At 40.8% G+C, this 14,064-nt stretch overlaps 1 protein-coding gene across 2 annotated transcripts in view; it reads left to right on the forward strand.

The window, feature by feature from the left end:
* The window catches only part of LOC134349540 (PC3-like endoprotease variant B), a 797,797-nt gene that overhangs the window by 318,761 nt on the left and 464,972 nt on the right, over nucleotides 1-14,064 (forward strand). The gene's annotated exons all lie outside the window — the stretch shown is intronic.

Raw genomic sequence — 14,064 nt, forward strand, 5'->3', positions numbered from 1 at the left:
ATCCAATTGAGTTAAGCTTGTCTTCCATTCAACCGCGTAGCGCGTGTTCGAGGATCGCACTAAGGTCCATAACCAGCCTCTACACTCGGCCACTTTGTTCGCCTTTGGCCACTTGATCTTGTGCCTCCTTCCTGGTTTCTTGCTCTTAGCTTTGCTGTTTTTCTCCTCAGCTGGGGGGGGAGGTCAAGTGTTTTTGTATGCTCACACACGGCGGGGGGGGGGGGGAGTGGTTACCCTCCATTGTTGGGCTTTCTTCCCCTACCAACAAATCACCTGTTCTTCAGCTCTGTGTTTTTTTATCTGGCTTTGGGTCACACTTGTCTGATCTGCCGCAGTAGTGCAAGGTTGCTATTGGCTTTCTCGCTGCACCTGATTCTCCCCTGATGAATTTAAAGCCTTCTATGTGTTGTCACATTCTCCCATCCACACCTGCACTTCTAAAGGGTGTTTATCTCATTGTCTGTATTAGTTCTGGTCATTGCCATATAATACATCCTCTTGGGCCCATCTTTCATCCTGCCTCTCAGAGGGTCTTCAGGTTGTCTTCTCTTATTTGACTTGGTAGTCATTTATAGGTGTCTCCACTACAAGAGACCAGTGGGTTGGTTGACTAACTTCCCACTCCTAGTGCTGACTTTCCTGCAGTCATCCAGTCTTTCCTGGATGTTCTCCAGGCTTCCCTGGACTCCAACTGCCCTTTCACAGTAGTCACTGGACACCCAGAAGTTTCAGTGAGATTTTCAGGATGATGCTGTTTCCTGCTGGGCATTGTTGCCTGCCACACCTCCAACAGTGCCCTTGCCCTTAGGTCAGCTGCAGGATCATCAGGCAGAGACCATCATTCATTGATGCTTCACTTCCTTAGCCTTGGTACCCCTCCTGGTGGCAGAGCTGTGGCGTCTCCCTACCACCCCTGCAGCTCCCAGTGGGGTTGGATGGTCCCCCAGTTTCTGTCCTTCCTCCACAGCCACAGCCAAAAGCTGCTATTTTCTGCCTCTATGTGAACAATATGCAAGACAAGCTTTTCACTGTACCTGTGATAATAGTAAACCAATTCCAATTTCAATTCTAGAGATCAGGATTGAACCCAGGACATTGGAACTGTGAGGTAACAACTACACAACTGTTATACTTTAATACTTTATGCTTTATTGTCGCCAAACAATTGATACTAGAACGTACAATCATCACAGTGATATTTGATTCTGCGCTTCCCGTTCCCTGGATTACAAATCGATAGTAAATATTAAAAATTTAAATTATAAATCATAAATAGAAAATAGAAAAATGGAAAGTAAGGTAGTGCAAGCAAAACCGAGATGCAGGTCCGGATATTTGGAGGGTACGGCCCAGACCCGTGTCAGGATCCGTTCAGCAGTCTTATCACAGTTGGAAAGAAGCTGTTCCCAAATCTGGCTGTATGAGTCTTCAAGCTCCTGAGCCTTCTATGGGAGGGAAGAGGGACGAAAAGTCTATTGGCTGGATGGGTCGTGTCCTTGATTATCTTGGCAGCGCTGTTCCGACAGCGTGCGGTGTAAAGTGAGTCCAAGGACGGAAGATTGGTTTGTGTGATGTGCTGCGCCGTGTTCATGATCTTCTGCAGCTTCTTCTGGTCTTGGATAGGACAACTTCCATACCAGGTTGTGATGCACCCTAGAAGAATGCTTTCTACGGTGCATCTACAAAAATTAGTGAGGGTTTAGGGGATAGGCCAAATTTCTTTAGTTTTCTCAGGAAGTAAAGGCACTGGTGGGCCTTCTTGGCAGTAGACTCTGCTTGGTTGGACCAAGTCAGGTCATTTGATATTGACCCCGAGGAACTTAAAGCTTTTGACCTCTTCCACTTGCGCACCACCGATATAAATTGGGATATAAACTGTTTCACCCAATATGGAAACAACAGAAATTCTGCAGATGCTGGAAATTCAAGCAACACACATAAAAGTTGCTGGTGAACGCAGCAGGCCAGGCAGTATCTCTAGGAAAAGGTGCAGTTGACGTTTCAGGCCGAGACCCTTCGAAGGGTCTGACGAAGGGTCTCGGCCTGAAACGTCGACTGCACCTCTTCCTACAGATGCTGCCTGGCCTGCTGCATTCACCAGCAACTTTTATGTGTGTTGCACCCAATATGGAGATTGCTTTTATTGTGGTTGGACCAGTTGAATTTCTGATTAATTTAGATTATGAAGGACTTGCCATTGAATGTAATGAGCAGTCCTTGAACTATACTTTGTTGAAGATGGTCATTGCATGGGACTTTTGCCACATGAAAGTTACTTACACTTGATGAAGTCTTACTGTACATAAGTCAAAGTTGCTGGTGAACGCAGCAGGCCAGGCAGCATCTATAGGAAGAGGCGCAGTCGACGTTTCAGGCCGAGACCCTTCGAAGGGTCTGACGAAGGGTCTCGGCCTGAAACGTCGACTGCGCCTCTTCCTATAGATGCTGCCTGGCCTGCTGCGTTCACCAGCAACTTTGATGTATGTTGCTTGAATTTCCAGCATCTGCAGAATTCCTGTTGTTTACTGTACATAAGTGTGGTTTTCCTCATTTGTTGTTAATTTGCAAATGGAATTGCAAATTGTATAATCATCAATGAACATCCCTACCTCTGTCCTTATGGTGGAAGGATGGTCATCAATGAAGCAGTAGAAGATGGTTGGACCTGGGACACTGCCTTAAGATCTCCAGCAGCAATGGGATACAGCTGAAATAATTGAAGTCCAACAAACACAGCCATCTTCCTTTGAGCATGATATGGCCCAAAATTGGACTATCTTCTTCTTGCTGCATATTGATTTAGCTTTACCAGGGCTCCTTGGTGCTGTCCAGGGTCTAATGCAGCTACTCTGCACTTGTTATGAATAGAGTACTCCCGAAATTAGGCAAGTGGAGGGGTGCCTCCGTTTTAGAATGAAGGATTGAACATTCCATGATAATTCCATCCTCCAACAATGTAGATAGGATGAATAAAAATATAAACTTAATATTACAACAGGAATTCTGCAGATGCTGGAAATTCAAGCAACACACATCAAAGTTGCTGGTGAACGCAGCAGGCCAGGCAGCATCTCTAGGAAGAGGTACATAGGGTCCTGATGAAGGGTCTCGGCCTGAAACGTCGACTGTACCCCTTCCTAGAGATGCTGCCTGGCCTGCTGCGTTCACCAGCAACTTTGATGTGTGTAACTTAATATTACTTTTACTTTGTATTCTGTGAATGCAGCAATAATTATATTTTGGCATATAATAATTACTCTGTGAAATTGCTCACAAAGCAAAATGTTGCATGACTCCTTCAGTAGGTAACTGAAATGTAACTCAAAGAGTTTTCAAACACTTGAAGATAAATAATTTATAATACTTTGTCTTATTTTTTCTTAGTTATTTCCCCATTAATTATTTGGCTTAATGTAATATTCGCATTTAAGGATTGGGATACTCAATGTTATTGTTTACTTGGTTGGTGAGAAAGTTATTTGGAAGGCATTCTAAATAAATCCCTCAACATTGTTGTTCTCATGCATGTAAAGGATGGTTTACTTCTATTCAGAGCTAAACTTATTCTTCTCTAAACTTAAAAGCAAATTACAGGTCGTTTGCCTCATGTTTTATTAGTCAGTCCATGCTGTGCACAAATGGTTGACATTTTTGCGTTCAGTATGATTGTGACTGCACTCCAAGAGCCAATCTTTGATTGTGATGCACTGAGAGATATGAAATGTGCTATATAATGCAAGTTTCTATTTTTTTTCACTTTTTTCCCCTGAGATCTTCTGATGAACCCATTGCCTAATGTTTCCTCCATCCCATCTGTAGCTGCTATTCTAACAAACCAATGCCACTGCCAGTGATCATGTGGAGAGCTATCTTGTATAGCCCACCCTCCGATCAACAGGTTTCAATAGGTAGATTTAATGTCAGAGAAATGTATACAATATACATCCTGAAATTATATTTCTTTGCAAATGTCCATGAAAACAGAGGAATGGCCTGAAAAATGAATGCAAGTTAAATGTTAGAACTCCAATGTCCCCCAACTCCCCCCTCCCACACATAAGCAGCAGGAAAGCAATGACCTCCCTCCCCCACCAGCAAAAAAAAGCATCTGCACGCCCTCACCAAGCACTCGTGCGTGCAGCAGAACATCAATAAAGACACAGACTTGCAGTACCCCAAAGACTACTCATTCACCTGGTATTTGACATACCACAGGCTCTCTCTCTCTCCCTAATAAGGAAAAAAGAAATGTCTCTGTTTCACAGTGAGAGGGGAGACATAACAAAACAATTCACTGATTTATGGTGTTAAAAGTCTGTTGCGTCACATTTTCCAAGCTTTATGCCCAAAGAACGGGTCCCTGGGCAGACGGCTAGCAGCCAGCTCGCTGCTTTCGAACTTCTGTGTACTCCCATGACACATCAGGTGGCAGCACCAGCCTTGAATCAGCACGTCTCCAGAGCCATAAAAATCCGGCACCTTGAAGGTACACCAGTCTTGCAGGCTGCATCCTTGGCATATCAAAAAGCAGACAGTCGTGGGTCCCATTTCCACAAAGGACTGAAGTCAGTGTGTAACTCCGGGTCAGGGTCTTCAAAAGAACCTTGAAAGGGATAAAGAGAGATATCAAAGGTAGAAATAACCCTGTTTCTGAAGATGCAAGCAAAGGAGTTTCCGTTAGGCGCCTTTACCCCCCTAAGCTCCAATCCAGTAATAATGTTCCAAAAAGTCAAAGATTGGTAATCAATTTTTTATTTGCAACTAGCAAAACATACAATCTTTAAGCGGTGCAATTAAGCATAATTAAGCAGACTTAATCAAAGTTAAGAAGAGTTAAGTGATTTCAAATGTAATTAAATGACATTAAGCATATTTAAGCAGTCAACAAAAGATCTGACACCCGGCAGTCCCCAGAACCAATCTGTTCAGAACAAAGCATGAATACGTAACTTATTCCCTTTTCTTTTAATGTACTCCCACACACGTGACTAGCTACCATAATAAACGCACAACACAGAATGCAATGCAGATAGAAAACAGATGCATGGTTCCTACACCATCTTCTCATTAATCTTCCCTGCAGCAACATATTTAAAAATGTTAATTCATTGTCTGGGATTCGTTTTCATGAATCTGCCTCTGTGCTTCTATGTGGCCCTAACTTCCAACTTGCTTTAGTATTCCCTCACAATAATTCTTTCTGACATTTTATTAACTGTATAATTTCTAACTATCATGACCATAACAATCAAGAATTTTTCTTTCCCCCTATTATCGAGCATGAGTGCCTGAAGATTAAAAATGGTAACAAGATTTCTATGCATGCTCACACACTTCTTTTAATGATTTGTGAATGATCGCTTAAAGCTTGGAGGAACCAGTTGATTAATATAATCTTGCCAAATACAAACCATCCTGTGTCTAAGGAAATGGAGCTTATTCCCATGTATAAAAAGGATGGCTATAATTTTACATAAACAGTGAGCCAATGAGCAGTGTGGATAATTTATGTTCAAAATTCAGCTCTAAATCACGCATTTTTTAGAGTTCTTGATGCCATGTTTAATCCAAACAGCATCCATTGTAAAACCTCTTTATGGGGACATTAAAAAGTATACAGTACATCAAATGCTCGAGCAAGTTACCTTGATGTCAATGCTATTTTGGAGATCAAGCCATCGGTTAAACTTACTTAACATTGCATAGGAGAAACTCTGTTCAGAACCTGAATAGATCTTTTCTAACAATGTCTAATTATAGTACTGATCAAGTACTTTCGGATTAATTGTTGAATTCCATTTTTTTTTACAATGGTCCTATAAGTGATTGGTACATTCTAGAACTAGTATCATAATCACAGTAAAAAAAAAAGTATTGGAAAAAAAGAGTCCAAAAAAAACTCTCACCGTCAATCCACAGCCAACTACAGTAGAGTCCAACTCCTCCATTCTGAACACTGTGCCCTACCGCCCCTCCCCACCCAAGCACCGCGGCTTAAGGCCCAGCCCATACTGATGCAAGACTGCAAGCCCATATAGAATATCAGAAAAAAAAAGATCCAACCACAAAAAATGCCCATTGAAAACTTCAGTCGATCACAATGCCCCCCAAGGAGTGCACTGGCCCTGACAATCCCCCCACCCCCCACTGTCCCACATGCTTACCACAGCTTGAGGCCTAGTCCTTGCATATAAAAGATAACAAACCCATATAGAACATCATTACAAACATACAACCACACAAAATATACGTGCGTATTTGAGGGTTATGAGGGTTGTACCATTCTCCATAGTGCAGAAAACATTGATTGTACACACGTTGTTGCCCATGAAAGATGATGCAGCCCAACGTGAACCTTCCTCCCAGTGGCCAGTTACAATGTGATTGTATGTGGAATATTTTGGAAGCCAATGCCTCATGTCCCAGCAGCTGACATACAGGCTTTATTCTGTGGCAAGCCACTCTGCCATTCACATTTTAGCCATGACAAATCAAAAGATGTCAGCTGAATGAAATAGGTTCTCTGGCCTACCCTGCTTGGTTCCCTGTGTCAGTTTCTGTCATAGAATACCTGCTTCCACAGACTCCCTTTCTGAGAAGCAGGTTGTCATGAAGCAGTGTGGACAAGCTTTAACTGGGGTTGGCTGCTTGTAATATATATCTCCTGCTGAGGTGTGCACTTGGCGCCTGTGTAGTGCTGAATGCATGTGACAGTCCTGTAAATAAACAGAGCATCTACATTCCAAACATTTTGATAAGGTTAATCATGCATTACAGTCCTCATGTCCATCTCACTGGTCATAAAATTTAATCTCCATTTCTTTGATCCAGTTTTAAAATAAGTCATAACAGAAGAATGCATGAATCTTCAAGGACAAACTATGATATAAGTGCTTAGATTAAGCAGAAGAATACTCTCCTTCTGCTTGTTCCACGTATATGATATGTACTCCTTAGGCACAATGGGTGATGTGTCCAAACACTCTGGTCTACATTATTTGGTGAAAGATTCCGTTATGACTGGAAGCACTGTCTCAGGACATTGGGACCCCATCATCAGAGGTCGAACAGAGGATTTGATGTTTTGTTTTTTTCACTTGTCGACCCTGAATCCACTGAAAATACGTTAAGAGCAGGCTCAGCATCCTCTCTCCAGAATGTTGCTAGGTTCTGAATGTGATTCTAAGAAATAAAAATTTGAACAAGTACCACGGGAGAGAAAAAAATACATTTTCATTCACTGGTCCTGAGCTGTAAATATTTACAAGACTATTTTACATAGAATGAAACAATGATTGATTTAATTTATTCAAGCACAACAAATGAATGTGGATACAGTACATTATATATGTGATTTGTAGAAACCTATTATTGTCAAGCCTGTTATAGAGGAGTTTATGAATGTCATATTATTTCAATTTGATAATTCACTGAAAAAAATCAAATTATGATAGTTTTCTTTAAATCATAACATTTTAAAGTAATTTTATACATGACATTCTCATAACTACTTATTTAACCAAGCCATGGTACAAAGGTAATGCCATGAGAAATATAGCAGAAGACAGCAATGAAAGCAACCTCTCCTGTTTCAACTACAAAAGCTAACGGAAGGATGGACAGATGTTCACTATATTCCCAAGTCTGGAAAGACTTAATAGATGAAGCAAAATTTCAAGGAAAATTGTTTGATATTGACAAATAGCTGAGAAGGGATAAACAGAAGAGATTCTACAGATGCTGGAAATCCAGAATAACTCACACAAAATGCTCGAGGAACACAGCAGGTCAGGCAGCATCAATGAAAATGAATCAAAAGTCAATGTTTTGGGCCAAGACCTTTCAAAGGTCTGGAAAAGAAGTGGGGAGATCTGAGAATACAAAGGTGTGGGGAGGGGAAAGAGGACAAGCTGGAAGGTGATAGATGAAGCCAGGTGGGTGGGGAAGGTAAAGGGCTAAAGAAGAAGGAATCTGACAGGAGAGGGGAGAAAACTATGGGAGAAAGGGAAGAAGGAGGGCACCAGGGTGAGGGTGACAGGCAAGTGTGGAGAAGAGTTAAGAGGCCAGAGTGGGAAATAGAATAAGAGGGAAAGATTCAAATCAACTCGTTCAATTTAATATCAGAGAATGTATACATTATACAACCTGAAATTCTTACTCTTCATGGACATCCAGGAAACAAGAAAACCCATAGAATGAATGATAGAAACATCAAAACCCCAAAGCCTCCCTCAACCTCCCATGCAAAAGCAGCTCCTACTCCCCCTCCTCCTACTCGCACCAGCAGAAGCACTGACCCACCACCATGCAAGCAATAGCAAACACCCACTAAGGAGGCCTTCATCTAGAGTTCATCAAAAGCTACAGTCCATAACCCAGCACTTCAGTATCTCAGACAGGCTCTCTCTCTCTCCATCGAGGGAGAGAGAGGTCACTTCTGCAACAACGAGAGCAGTGAACGGCAACTTGCTGTTGTGATGTTACAATCTTCCATGTCTCTTCTCCAAGCCCCCATCTTGGAGACCGACAGGATCTCACTCTCCATCGGCGGGGGGGGGGGGGGGATCGCTCAAATATGGAGGTCTTCTTCTGACAGCATCACACCACTTCCTGTCTCAATGCTTCAGTCTCCCACAACACTTCAGTCAGCGAAATCGATAAGGAACTGGATCATTTAAAGGGCTGCTGCCTGAAGACGTACGTCTTCCAGGCCATTCCTGGAGATAGCAAAGCACCCAGCCACACAGCTGGTCCAAAAACCCATCACTTGCAAAGAACCATAGTTTGATCTGTAACGGAATCCCAACCATCTTGAAAAGAAAAGAAGAATAAGCTGTTTTGTGGATGAACTGAAAGAAGTTGCGTAGTCTGCAAAAATTGCTGGAGGAAGAAAAGAAAAAAGGAAAAAAAATACTGGAAAGAGCAATCAATGTTCTTGTAATCAAGTTGGTGGTTACCAAGGTGATATATGAGGTGTTACTGCTCCACCCTGAGAGTGGTTTCATGAAAAGGGGGCCATGGACCGACAACAGGAATGGGGATAAGAATTAAAATGATTGGCTACCGGGAACTTTCACTTTTGGTGGATAGAGCAGAGGAACTCAACAAAGCAGTCCCCTAATTTATGTCAAGTCTCACCAATGTAGAGAAGGTCACATTAGGAGCACAGGATACAATAGACAATCCCAACAGATTCGCAGGTAAAGTTTTACCTTGCTTGGAAAAACTGTTTGGGGCCCTGACTGGAGGTGAGGGTGGAGGTGAATGGGCAGGTGTGGTATTTCTGTCACTTGCGGGGATATGTGCCAGGTGGGAAATTAGTGAGGAGGGACGAATGAACCAGGGAATCACAGAGGGCCTGATTCCTACATAAAGTGAAGAGTTGAGGGCAGGGTGTAAATATATGTTTGGTGGTAGGATCCTGTTAAAGTTGGCAGAAGTGCGGGGAATGATGTGTTTGATGTGGAGGCTCATAGTGTGATAGGTGAGGACAAGTGGAACTCTATGGAGGGAAGAAAGGCTGAGCATGAATGTCCAGAGATGGAGGTAATGTGTGTGAGGGCAGCATCAATGACGGAGGAAGGGAAACCATGTTAATTGAAAAAGAAGGACATCTCTGATCTCTTGCAAAGGAAAGCCATATCCCGGGAATAGATGCAGTGGAGATGAAGGAACTGAGAAAAGGCAATGGCATTTTTACAGGAGAGAAAGATAGTCAGGATACCCCTGAGAATCGGTAGGTTTACGTCAGTAGATAATTTGTCTCCGGAGATGATAGAGAGATCGAGAAAGGGAAGAGAGGTGTCAGAAATGGACGGAGTGAATTTAAGGGTAGGGTGGAAGTTGAGACAAAGATGATAAAATTGATTAGCTCAGCATACCTGTAAGTGCATGAAGCATCACCAATAGAGTCATCATCAGTGTAGATCAGAAAGAGTTGGGAAGCATTACCAGGGAGGCTTGGAATTGGTCCATGTAGCCAACGAAAAGGCAAGCAGGCATAGCCAGGCCCCATGCAAGTGCTCATGGCTACTCCTTGACTTTGAAGACAGTGGCAGGAGCCAAGGGAGAAATTGTTGAGTGTGAAGACCAGTTCTGCCAGACTGAGAGGGTGATGGTGGAGGGGAACTGGTTGAGTCTTTTGTTGTAAAAGAAGCAGAGAGCTTTAAGGCCTTTTTGATGGGGTAATAGAAGTGTACTGGGACTTTCATGGAGAAAATGAAATGGTCAATGCCAGAGAATTGAAAGTTGCTGAGCAAATCGTGAGCATATGGTGGATGTAGGTGGGGAGGGACTGAACCAAGGGGGATAGAATGCAGTCGAGGTATGCGACACAAGTTCTTTGGGGCAGAAGCAGGCAGGGAGACAATGGGTCTACAGGTTTGTAGATCATGGGTAGGAGGTAGAAACAAGTGGTATGGGGTAAGGGAACTATGCGTTTGATGGCAGTGAAAAGGAGATTTGCAGATTTGATGAGGTTAGTGATGGAGTAGGGGACAGTGACCTGATGGTCCAGAGTGGGGTCCTTTACAAGTAGTAAGTAAGAGCAAGTGTCTGAGGGGAGCTGCCTGAGGCCAGTCAGCCACACTAAGGAAAGACTCCATGAAAAGTTAGCTTCCTTGTCCAAAAAAGCAGTCTTGAAGATAACCTGAATGTGCTCGATTGCAGTAGATTTCTCTTTCCAACAATTCCTGGAGCACAAATTGTGGCAAATACACTCAGTAACATTGCTGCTTTATTTTTCTAAAAATCTGCAGTCCAAAAAGAAATGCACATAGAATAAATATTAAAGTAACCTTTCCTACTACCAATGAGCACAGTATCTTGGAAAATATGACTCAATCTGCAGCTGGTAAACACAATATAGTTGTATAATGTTTGAAGTTTAATTTTCTTTAATTGTTATTTTGCTACAGATCATTGTTGCTAACCTCAAGTACATTTGATTTTGGCACAGTGGTTTAAAAAAATATTCTATATCTACTATTAAGTGCATGTTTGATACCTTTACTCTCCAGCCATAATTCATATGGGTTTTTCTTGAACATACAGTCAGAGACCAGCCTTGGGAATATACTAAGCTACAAAAAGCCTCTATTAGAGTTTTGGGCATAGGAGAGTAAACGGAGATTTCTTTATATTCATCAACTGCAGATTCCTAGCATTTTCTGTTTGTGTTGCCATTTCCTGGAGGAAAGGTGATATTTTATTTGGCTGGTGCATGATTCATGTGCATTTGGGAACATTTTTCGTTTGGAATGGAACTAAGGAAAGAATTTCTATATTTATTTTTCTGCATTCTCTATCTGAAATACTGACTGTCAAAACCACATTAGTTATTTATAATTGTGCAGCAGAAATAATTAGTAACATACATGGATGACGGATGCTTATCAACAACAAGTCCCTTCCCTCCTATGCCGAATATTCTTTGGTTGTTACCTAACATACTTTTATGTTTTAATATCCACCCTCTGCCAAAAAGAAATTAGGTTTTGGGTTACAATGTGCAAACAGCTTCTTCATGAAAAGAAACTTTTTTTTCATTTATTTATTTTTTTGTCTTGACACAAGTTCTTTGATCAACAATTGATTAGGTAAAGTATTTGAGACCTCTGTTTCATTTCAAACTCCACATGTTCTGGCTGATCATTTTCTGCTTCTTAATTTGGTAACTGTTAATGACATTTGTGCTAAACTTTGATCACATACTTTTCATCTCCAATATTATTGCTTTCCTTTCTGATGTGATACGTATCACACAGTACAGCTGCTTACTGAAATTTTATAAATGCTTCAGATATGATTTCTCTTCTCACATTTCTTTCCACTGTTGACTACCGCAGTCAGTTGAATTAAAAGAATGTGTATCTTCTGCCAATTCTTTTATTTATTAAATAACTGAAAAATATGACCATAAAGCATAAAATATATTTTAAGAAGTCTTACTTACCGTACCTAACCAAAGCAAAATAATGAAGATGTAAAAAATCTAAAATAAAATCAGAAAATGATGAAAATACACTACATGTCAGGCAGCATCTGTGGGGAGAAAAGAAACAGAGTTTTAGGTCAATGACCTTCTACTATAATTTTGCATTGCCCCATATCACCAAATTCACAACTGAGTTAAGGTTAGGATTAAGGTTAATTAAGGTTAGGATTAGTCCACTTGGTGAAAGATGACCCACTACGTGTATTCCTCAAGCTTATATGGATCTTCGCCAAAGCAACCTAGGAAACAGAGAATAAGAGTTTAGTCCTCACTGGTGTTTGAATTCTGGGTCTGATATTTACCAGTGTTCCTGTAATTGCTTCATATCATCATCACATTTTCCCTATTTAATCCTTCAGGCTTTCCAGAGCATTATTTCTCTTCTCACAATTTTTATTTACTTCAGTCAGGTTCAAAATATTTTGTAAGTGTCAGTATTATCTCAACAGCCACATATGCTACTTGGTTTGCAGTGGCATCAAGAAAATTTGAGATGTAAGTCATGAAGATAGAAAACTAACAGTACCATAATGCTTTAGTTGTTAAGTAACTTGGCAAGGCTGTAGCAAATGGACTCCAGTACAGATATATATAAAGTCCTTATTGACAAAACAAAATGGCTGCTGGTGTTATTTTTTAGTGTTGAGGAACTAAACAGAGAAATTCTGAAGTGAAGGCAGAGTAACAAGGTTCACGTGAGGTTTACTAGTCTGATTCATGAGAAAGAGATGCTGTCTTATGAGGAAAGATTAGCTCAGCCAGGTTTAGATTCACTGGAGCATTGAAGAATAAGATGGGGTCTAATTGAAACTTGCAAACTTCTGACAGGAATAAATAGACTTGATATTCTCTGCCTGGTAGTTGGGGGAGAGTAGGAGGGTCTATAATGAGGGGTCATAGTTTTGGGTTACAGGACAAGAAGCTTCGGACGTGAAGGAAGAGAAATGTCATTGCTCAGAAGGCAGTAAACTGATAGAATTCACTTTCACTGAGGCTATGCAAGCAACCTCTGAACATATTTAACAACTGCATTGACACATTAAGGATTAAGGGGAAGGAGCAGGGATATGATAACAAGATGGCTGATATCCCATTATCCTATTGAATATCAGGATCATTATCCATGTTCCTATGTTATGTTTATGGTATGCATGAGGATCAGTAAAATACAACAAAAAAAAACAAAGAAGTTTATGTAATAATAGCTTTTAAAGTGAGAACTGAGGATATTTTTACTTTGCTTTTGTAAAACTCATAACTGGTGACTGTATTAGGTCTTTATAACTTGATTTGGAAGGCGTAATGGCCTCAAAACTGTGTAATGAAGATTTATCAGTTGGATTGTAGAAACTGAAAGTATTAACTGATGAAGAGAGTTTATGTATATTAGTTCTGAATACATTACCAATAAAAGAGTGATTGAATAACAGTATTACCGATTGTGAAAGGAAGTATATAATAGAAAGAGACAAACTACTTTCCACTGACATGAAGATGCTGGGTGTTGCCAGAAAGCTTTATAATTGGAGCCAGTTCATTTACAAATTAGGAAACATTTCCTCACAGAAAGTCTGGTACAAATATGGCATGCTTCACCAAAAGCAGTGAATGTTGGCTCAATTAATAGTGTTAAATCTGAGATTTTTGCCCATCAAGATATTAGGTGATTAGAAGTAGTTAAATAGAGCCTGGGTCCAAGCTCAGGGTATGAGTAACCTGAGCTTTTTCTTTTTTCCTCTGTTAGGTTAGAGCATGGGATAAAAAAAATTGATGGTTTATTTTCCCATTTTGGAGCCTTGCAGGAAGTAAGAAATATATGTATGTTGTTGCAAACAAAAGGTGTCTGGATTGTAATACGTACCCCACCCACCGAAGCCCAGAATCTCCATCATTATATGTCTTGCCAATGTTGACTAAGGCGAAGAAAGTTTGTGTTTTACTGGGCAAGTGTGGGTCAGTATAAGTAACTTTAGTAATGAAAAGGGAATAAAAGAGAACTAAAGCATCTAATTATTTTCTGTGATCAATTGGAATTGCAGAATGGCATCATATCAGTTTTATTTTATTAT

The sequence above is a fragment of the Mobula hypostoma genome, chromosome 7 (assembly GCF_963921235.1).
Source record: "Mobula hypostoma chromosome 7, sMobHyp1.1, whole genome shotgun sequence".
NCBI lineage: Eukaryota > Metazoa > Chordata > Chondrichthyes > Myliobatiformes > Myliobatidae > Mobula > Mobula hypostoma.